A 9,277-nucleotide genomic window follows, 5' to 3' on the forward strand; every position below is an offset into this window, starting at 1 on the left:
GAATGACGTTTTAGATGCTCAACAATGCTAATAAGACCTTCAAGGTTTGTAGAGAAGTAAAGCAAACAATGCTGAAGACATTTTTTGCATGACAATCATGAGACCTTTGAGTAGTTAAATCACCAATTTTAAAGTATTTTAAGGCATTTGGCAAAGAAACTGTTGCTTGGCATCAGGTTGGTTCTGACTCACAGTGACCTAGTAGACTACACAACAAAACACTGCTTAGTCCTGTGTTATCTTCAGTTATTGGCATGTGTGGCCTTTGGTTTTGCTTACTCTGTTGTATTTTCAGTGACTTCCAACCTCAAAACAAAAACTCATTGTTTTCTTATTGGAACTGACTCATAGCTGACCGTCCAGCGGATTTTCAGAGGCTGTAAATTGCACAGGTTGATTGCCCAGCCTTTCTCTTAAGGAGTAACTAGCTGGTAGATTTGAACTGCCTGCTTTTGGGTCCAACTCTTTACTGACCAGGCTGTCAGAGCACCCAAGAGACTCACTTTCCAGTATTATGTTAGATAATACTGTTGTGATTCATAAGGTGCTACCTGACTAATTTTAGAAGCAGATATTTTCATTAAACTGTTAAGTCAAGCAACTCTGCTGAAACCTGGCCTTTGTTGTGACCCTGAGGCTTGAATTTTATTCTTGCAGCTCTTATGATAAAGCAAGCAAGCAAATGCATACTACTCAATTAACATAAATCAGTCATTTCATTATAAAGAGCACAGTGTGAAAAGGTTATGTTGAATCATTTTAACCAACGTATTAGAATCATGATAGTGAGCTCTGGTGTTGTAGTTTGGCTGCTAACCCAAAACCAGCCTTTTCTGGCGGGTCAAATCCACCTGATCTCTTCCCGTGTAGTTTACAGCCATGGAAAGACAGTGGAGGATCAGCCACGGCTCTCTTCTGACTTCATAGCAGTTGAGTGATTAGAGTCAGATTAGCAAATTTCACTTAAACTGTAACTTTACTTTTGCTTTGATAGTTACAGCAGAGGTGATTTTAATAGAAGAGTCCCAGGGTGATGAAGAACAGTTAATTTGCTTATCACTAAGAGGTTTGAGTTTACCAGAGGCACCTCAGGAAAAGCCTGGTGGTCTGTTTCTGAAAAATCACTTATTGAGAACTTTTGGCACACAGTTCTACTCTTATACTCTTAGGGTTACCATGAACTGGAATTGCCTTGATGACTGCTTTATCTTAACAGGCATAATCATGAACTTAATACTATCTATCGTATGATGTGTAGAGGAGCCCTGGTAACATTGTTTGATATGTGTTAGACTGCTAACTCAAAGGTTTATGGTTTGAATCCACCAGCTGCTCCATGGGAGAAAGTTGAGACAGTGTCCTTCCAAAAAGATTTACGGCCTTGGAAACCCAGTTGTTGCCATGAGTTGGAATCAGTTTGAGGGTTGTGATTTGGTTTGGTACCATGTGTGGGTGAATTGCTTTCTTCATCTTTTCTTTTGTTTTACCAATAATTTAAGAGAATAAAAAAATTACAGGCTGCCTGCTGCTTAACATATAAAAACCTTTTTATAAAATATTTGTAAATAATATCTATTAGTATGTTGTTGTTGTTGTTATGTGCCGTTGAGTTGCCTGCGAACCATAGCGACCCTGTGTTCAGCAGCTCTGAAGCCTGCCCTGTCCTGAGCCAGTCTCACTAGTTCCTACACACCAAACCCCATTCCTCCAGTTACTATATCAATCCTTCTCATTGGAGGTCTTCTTTTCCTGCGCTGACTCTCCACTCTTCTGAGCAGGCTGTCGTCCTCCAAGAACTGGTTGTTCCTGGCCACTTGCCCAAAGTATGAGAGATGGAACTTCAAAATCCTAGCCTCCAAGGAGAGACTTGGTTTTGCCCTCTCTAAGACAGACCTATTTCTAGTCTATAGTATGTTCAAGACTCTTCTCCAGCACCACATTTCAAAGGCATCAGTTCTTCTGTCATCCTTAGTCAATATCCAGCTCTCTAATGCATAGCAAATAATTGCGAAGACCATGGCCTATATTAGGCGCATCTCAGTCTCTAGATTGACATCATTGCTTTTCAGTACTCTGGAGTGGTCCCTGACAGCATTTTCCCAATGCAATTCGTCTTTTGATTTCCTGACTGCTGGTGTTAAGAGTGTTGATTGTGGAGCTGAGCAAGCTGTAATTGTTAATGTCATTCTGTTCTCCATCCATCATGGTGCTGCCAGTTGGCCCAGTGGTGAGAATCTTTGTCTTGATGTTGAGCTTCAATTCATATTCAGGACTACAGTCCTTGACCTTCTGCAGCAAACTCTTCAGGTTGTCTTCAGTTTCAACAAACAAGGTTGTGTCATCTGTATAACGTAGGGTATTGATGAGTGTTCCTCCAATCCTGATGCCACATTCCTCCTTATAAAGTCCTGCTTCCAGAATGATCTGTTCTGCATATAGATTGAAAAGGTATGGAGACAGGATGCATGCCTGGTGCATTTCTTTTCTGATATTGAACCATACAGTGTTTACCTGTTCTGTTCTGGGGACCACTTCCTGGTCCAAGTATAGATTTTGCATAAGCACAATCAGGTGTTCTGAGATTCCCATTTTCCTCAAGGTTAACTACAATTTGTTGTGATCCACACAGTCAAATGCGTTTGCATAGTCATGAAACACACATTCTTTTGGTACTCTGCTTTCTGCCAATATCCATCTGACAGTGGCAGTAATGTGCCATGATTTCTAAACTCAGCTTCTATTTCTGGTAGTTCTCTTATCAATGTACTGTTCCAGTCATTTCTGGATAATCTTCAGCAGGATTTTGCTAGTGTGTGATATTAGTGATATTTTTTTGGAATGGGAATAAAAATTGATCTCTTCTAGGCCAAATAGTTGTCCTCTAGATTTCTTGGCACAACTTGGTGAGCACATGCAGGACAGGATCTGTTTGTTGGAGTATATCAGTTGTTATTCCATCAGTTCTTGGGGCTTTATTATTTTTAGCCAGGTCCGGCAGAGCAACTTGAACTTTCTCCTTCATCACCATTGCCTCTTGATTGTATGTTGTTTCTTGAAATTCTTCTGTGTCAGACACTTCTTTTTGGTACAGTGACTTTGTTTACTCCTTCCATCTTCTTTTAATGCTTCCTGAATCATTCTGCCCATAGCATCCTTAATCATAAATAAAGCATACTATGATAGAAGTTTTAAAACTCTTAATACAGGCAGGATATGATGTTAATATTAAAGATTATGATGGCTGGACACCTCTTCATGCTGCAGCTAACTGGGGTAAGGAAGAAGCATGTCGAATTTTAGTGGACAATCTGTGTGATATGGAGATGGTCAACAAAGTGGTAGGATTTTTAAACATTTTAAATATAACTTTCTAAAATGTCATTTAGTCTCTGGTATTATAAACTATATATTATATAATTATATTTCAGTTTTATCAACTATATAAAACATTTTTCCATCATTAATTGATTTTTATTATTAATGGTTTCAGTAATTTTTAACTCTATTCAGTGGTTGTGACCTTCTTCGATTAAGAAAGAAAACTCATTTGCCTTTTATTTTTATGATTATGATTTGAATGAAAGTTTGCAAAGCAAATTGGTTATTCATACATACTTTGTTTTATAAAATTAATTACAATATCCACAGTGTAACCAACCTCCTGTCACCTCTTCCTTATAACTCTCATTCCTTTAATGCTTCTAACTCAGCCCGCCCTGCCTTTGGAGCCTATTTCTTGAGCAACTACTAGTCACTTGAACCCCCATTATGGTTGGTTATTCTAAGGAGAGAGTGCCTGTCTTGTAGTATTGGACCCCTTATAGGACTGTCTAAATTTTTTTCCTGAAAATTGAGCCATGGAGATAAATTTTTGCTCCAGATTCAAGGGTGATTAAGGACTGTGGTCTCAGGGGTTCTACCAGATCATTTGACAAGTAAGCTTGCCTTTGAGTTCTGTTTTTGCATTTTTTCCTATATTTTCCATCACACTATCCAGGATCTTCTACTATGATCCTTTTTTTAATTAGTCAGTGCTGGTAGCTTTTAAGAATTCCATCACTATAAACCAAAGTAGGATATTGTGAAGTATGTTATGTCAGTTGACCTTGATGTCCCCTCCTAATATTATTGTCTCAAGTCTCCTCATTAGCACTTCATACCCTCAAGACGTTTAGTTGTGATTAAGAAGCTTACAATGCATTGTCAGTGTTAGCTGTGATGTATGTATGAATGGATGTGTTTATAGCCTATACTAACATGAAGTTTGGAAGGAGTGGCATCCACTTCCATAATAGCTTGCCTCCTGAAACCCTGTGAACCTGGAGAGAGGATGAAAGGCACCCAAGCGTCGTCGAGGACTCTCCTTCATAGGGTCACTATGAGTCGCCTGCAACTCGCTGCCACTTAACAACAACAACAACAACATGGCAGACTAAGTTTTGTTTTAGAAATATAAATAGGTCTGTTTTGGAAAAGCTTTTATTGTTCTTTGTTATATTTATGAATTAGTGAGAAATAAACCAAAAGTTCTTACACTTTCTTTGTGGGATAACAAACATAATACACACAAACAATAAAACAAAATCAATTAGGATTTGAAAGAATTTTAGACTGTATCCCAGATACCACTAGCACATATGAAAGTGCTTTAAAGGTTAGGACAAAAAAGGATGCATACTGTGACTGCTTTTAATTTGTGTGGTCCTGGAAACTGTGGTCAGAATAACAAGATAGGAGAAGAGAAGAAGAAAAAGCAAAAAATGAAAGAGAAAAGAGTTGTTCTTTGCATATGTTTTCATGAATCCTGTTATGTCAGAATTATCAGGAGCTCACCAACTTGAGTTGGGAGAAGATACTTTGTATAAATAAAAAGTAACCAGATGGAAAATTTAATAGAAAAAGTGTGTTCTGTTTTAATAGTATCCTGTTTCAATAGTATTAAAAAATGCTTAAGTTCCTGAGCCATACCATACATAAGAAATTTGCATGGTTCCTTTGTGAAGAAGATGATTTTAACCAAGAAACCAAGAATAACCAGAATTAGAGATAAAGATTCTGATCTTAAAAGGGAAGGTTTAAGTTACAGATTCTTTGCTTTCTTTCACTATTGTATCCCTAGTGCCTGACATGGTGATTGTCACAGATTGGGTGCTCAACAACTACTTGTAAATGATAACTATTTTGGGAGCTAGAGGAACCATATTACATTCAAATTAGTTTAATTTAGGGAGAATTGACATCTTTATAGTACTGGCTCTTTATTCAAAACAAAGCCTTTACTTTTCATCTTCACCTGTACCAATCAGATCTAATTTGACGGTACAGTACACAACAAATAATAAAAAAAAATTTAAAACCCACCTTTACTTTTCTTGGAGAAGAGAATAAAATAATAAGTATATAAATATTTATCTGTTTAATGTTTGATGCTGTCAAATTGACTATGACTTACAGCAACCCTGTGAATAATGAATCTGAATTCTGCCTTATCTTGTGCCATCTTCATCATCTCTGACATACCATCGCAATCACTGTGTCAGTCCATCTCATTGAGGCTCTTCTCCTCCTTTGCTGAACTTTTCCAAGTATGATGTTCTTTTCCAAGGACTATTCCCTCCTAACAACATGCCCAAAGTATGTGAGATGAAGTTTCACTGTTCTTGCCTCTAAGGAGCACCGTGGCTGCACCTTTTCTAAGACATGTTTGTCTTTCAACAGTCTGTAGGACATTCACCACTCTTCTCTTAATACCACAACTCAAAGGCATCAGTTCTTCTGTCATCCTTATTCATTACCCAATTTTCAGCTGCCTGGCAAGTAATTGAAAAGACCATGGCTTGGATCAGGTACACCTTGATCTTCAAATTGACTGACAACATTGCTCTTCAGCATATTGGAGAGGTCCCTGACAGCAGGCTTTCCCAATATAATATATTTTTGATTTCTTGGCTGTTGGTGCCAATGGTGTTTATTGTGGATTCAAGCAAGATTAAATTGTTGACAATCTCTGTCTCTTCTCCTTTTGGCCCAATGATGAAGATTTTTATTTTCCTGATAGATGTAACCTATATTGAAGGCTGTAGTCTTTGATCCTCTGCAGCAAGCATTTTGAGCCATTCTCATTTTGAGCAAACAAGATTGTTTAATCAGCATAGCACAGGCTGTTGATGAGTCTTCCTCTGATCCTGATGCACATTCTTCATATAGTCCAGCTTTTCGAAGGAAATGTTCTTCATACAGATTGAATAGGTATGGAGAAAGGATTTAACTCCAACACCTAACTTTCATGACTGTAAACCATGTAGTGTTCTCTTGCTGTGTTCAGACTGCAGCTTCTTGGTGAGGTTTAGTTTTCACATTAACACAATTAAGTCTTCTGGGATTCCCATTCTTCTCATTGCCAGTCATAATTTGTTATGATCCACACAGTCAAAAGCCTTTGTATAGTCAATAAGACACAAATAAACACCCTTTTGGTATTCTCTGCTTTCAACCAAGATCCATCCAGCATCAACAATGTGCCCCTGCTTCTAAATACAGCTGGAATTTCCAAAAGTTCTGTGTCAGTGTCCTTTTCTAGCCATTTTTTACTAATCTTCAGCAAGATTTTATTTGCATGTGATATTAGTGATGTTGTTTGGTAATTTCCATATTCTCTTGGATCACTTCTTATGGGAATGGGAACAAATACGGATCTCTTCTATTTGATTGGCCAGGAAGTTCCCTCCACATTTCCTGGCATAGACTGGTGAGTACATCTCGGACTGCATCTGTGTATTGAAACATGTTAATTGGTATCTCATCAATTTCTAGAGCCTTATTTTTTGCTAATTCCCTCAGTGCAGCTTGAACTTCATCACCATTGGTTCTTGATCATAGACTACTTCCTTAAATGGTTCTGTGTCCGTCAGTTATTTTGGGTACAGTGACTCAGTGTATTCCTTCCATTCTTCTTCTTAGGCAATTTTAAAACATTCTTATTTCTTAGTACTACTTCTTATTATTATGGTTTTTAGTGAATGTTTGCAGAAATGTGGAGTGCAGTTTAGCACTTCCTAAAAAAGTTAGAAATAGAAATGCCATTTGATCCAGCTGTCCTACTGTTGGAAATATACCTTAAAGAAACCAGAGCTGTGACACAAACAGTTGTATGCACATCCATGTTTATTGCAGCGTTACTCACAATAGCAAAGAGATGGAAGCAAGAGAAAAGTACTCATCACAAATGGATGGAGAGAAAAAGTGTGGTACATTCCATCTTCTTTTGGCACTTCCTGGATCATTCAGGATTTTGCCCATGACAACCTTTAGTATTGCACCTGAGGCTTGAATTTGGTTTTTAGTCCTTTCTGCTTGAGAAATATTGAGTGATTTTTTTCCCTTTTTGTTTTCCTCTTTGCACATTCCTTCATGGTACTTTGCTTTGTCTTCTCACACTGCCATTTGAAATCTTCTGTTCATCTCTTTTTTTTGTTGTTTTTGTTTCAAATTTTATTTGAGCATTTTGTAACCATCATCACGTTTGATTCTGAGAGGCAAGCAAGAAAGAGAGATTTCTTGGACCCATCTTAGAATCTGAGTCTCTGACGCTTCAGTGAATGACTGGTCACCTCCAGGTGACAGCGAGTGGAGAAAAGAGCTCTAAGGTTGCATGAAGCAAGGTCTTAGACAACAAGGGGTCCTTTGGCCTGCGCCACACAGCAGTGCCCAGAGAAGTGTCCCCAGCAGGGTAGGGAGACATCTGTAGACTGTCCCCTGCAAGAAGCACCTTCCAAACCCACCTGCCACGGACCATCGTAACCATGCTGTGGAGAACCCAACAGCCCAAGTGGTCACTCCCCCATACATACACACTTTCCCACCTCTCTCATGCACACCAGGTAGGCCCCATGGGGAGCTCAGGTCCCAGAAGAAACATCTCCTACATGCTTGCCCATCACGGGCATAATAGAGCGGGGTGTTAGGAGCTCCCAACAGAGGCCTGAGTCAAGTGATTAGCTGTTGTGGTAAGTGTGGTGGCCTCATCAGTTGGCCTTCACTGCTATAATGTCACAAGGTTCTGGGCCAAGCACATGCCAAAGATCTGAAGAAGGGCGATTCCCACAAAGACCCCGGCCACCACAGTCAGGTTGTCCTGCAGCCACTTCTCAAATTGGCCCATGCAGCCTTTGTTGTGGATGGAGCTCACCTGCTCCAGTTGTAGTTTGAGCTGGACGTCGTAGCCACACTGGGTATTGAAAACATCCTCTGCAGAGTCTCTCACACAGCAAGAGAAGGGTACCATGCAGCACTCCAGCTAAGGTTCAAGTCAGTACAGTTGTAGTAAATAGGTTCCAGTTGTTAGGCCCTTGACCAATATTCTTTAGCAAAGTCAGTGAGGTTCTGGTGGTCGATGTCATCCCAGTAAGTCTTGATGTTGTTGTTGATGAAGAGGTTGAGCTGTTCTTGAATCCAGTCTTTGAAAATGAAGGCCAGGATCCCCATCAGCAGCTCCAGAATTATAGATGAAGCCGAGGAACACAGAAAAAAAACTTGAGCAGGAGCATTTTCTCTCGGAAGGCTCTAATGCAGCCAGTAAAGCCCAGTACCAACATGACACTTTCCACCATCACAGATAGTCACACGGGGTCCCAGCCCCCAAGATCCATCAGCATCAAGATGTTGGAGAGCACGCCCTTCTCCCCACCAGGCCCAGATACTGATGGTCAGCAACAGGGCTCCCAGCACCCAGAAAATAATGTTGAAGCCAAACAGGAAGTAGTTCCAGCAATAGCCGACTTCTGGTTCCTGGAAGTGCTGGTGTTTGCCAGGCATGGTGACTGGCAGCCCTCCGGCCTGAGAGCCAGAGCGGACAACCAGGAGCTAGAGCCGCCTTGGGCCTACACAGGTGGCTGCAGCTTAGTGCTGTTTATCTCTTTTACTTTTCCTCCCTTTGTTTTGGTTTCTCAATGCTCTACTGCAATTTTCATAGTCTCTTCTGATAATCCATTTTGCCCTTTTCTGTATTTGTTGTAACCATTTGCTTTCATGATAGCCTTGATGCTGTCCCACGTTAATCTGGTCTTTGATTCTTAACATTCAGATGCCTCAAATCTATTCTTAAGATGATTAAACTCAATGGTGCAACCCCTGTGGAAAGCAGTATGGCGCTTTCTCAAAAAGTTGCAAATAGAGATACCATTTGACCTAGCAATTCCACTACTGGGAATATACCCTGAAGAGACCATAGCTGACATCCAAGCAGATATATGCACACCCATGTTTATTGCAGCTTTGT

General features: G+C 39.8%; 1 protein-coding gene and 1 pseudogene across 1 annotated transcript in view; one reads left to right on the top strand and one right to left on the bottom strand.

The window, feature by feature from the left end:
- NDUFA8 (NADH dehydrogenase (ubiquinone) 1 alpha subcomplex, 8, 19kDa) overlaps positions 1 to 9,277 on the top strand; it is a 28,408-nt gene that overhangs the window by 4,542 nt on the left and 14,589 nt on the right. The gene's annotated exons all lie outside the window — the stretch shown is intronic.
- LOC102843689 lies at positions 8,042 to 8,814 on the bottom strand (annotated as a pseudogene).

Source organism: Elephantulus edwardii, unplaced genomic scaffold (genome assembly GCF_000299155.1).
Source record: "Elephantulus edwardii isolate Elephantulus edwardi_28Jun2011 unplaced genomic scaffold, EleEdw1.0 scaffold00092, whole genome shotgun sequence".
Classification (NCBI taxonomy): domain Eukaryota; kingdom Metazoa; phylum Chordata; class Mammalia; order Macroscelidea; family Macroscelididae; genus Elephantulus; species Elephantulus edwardii.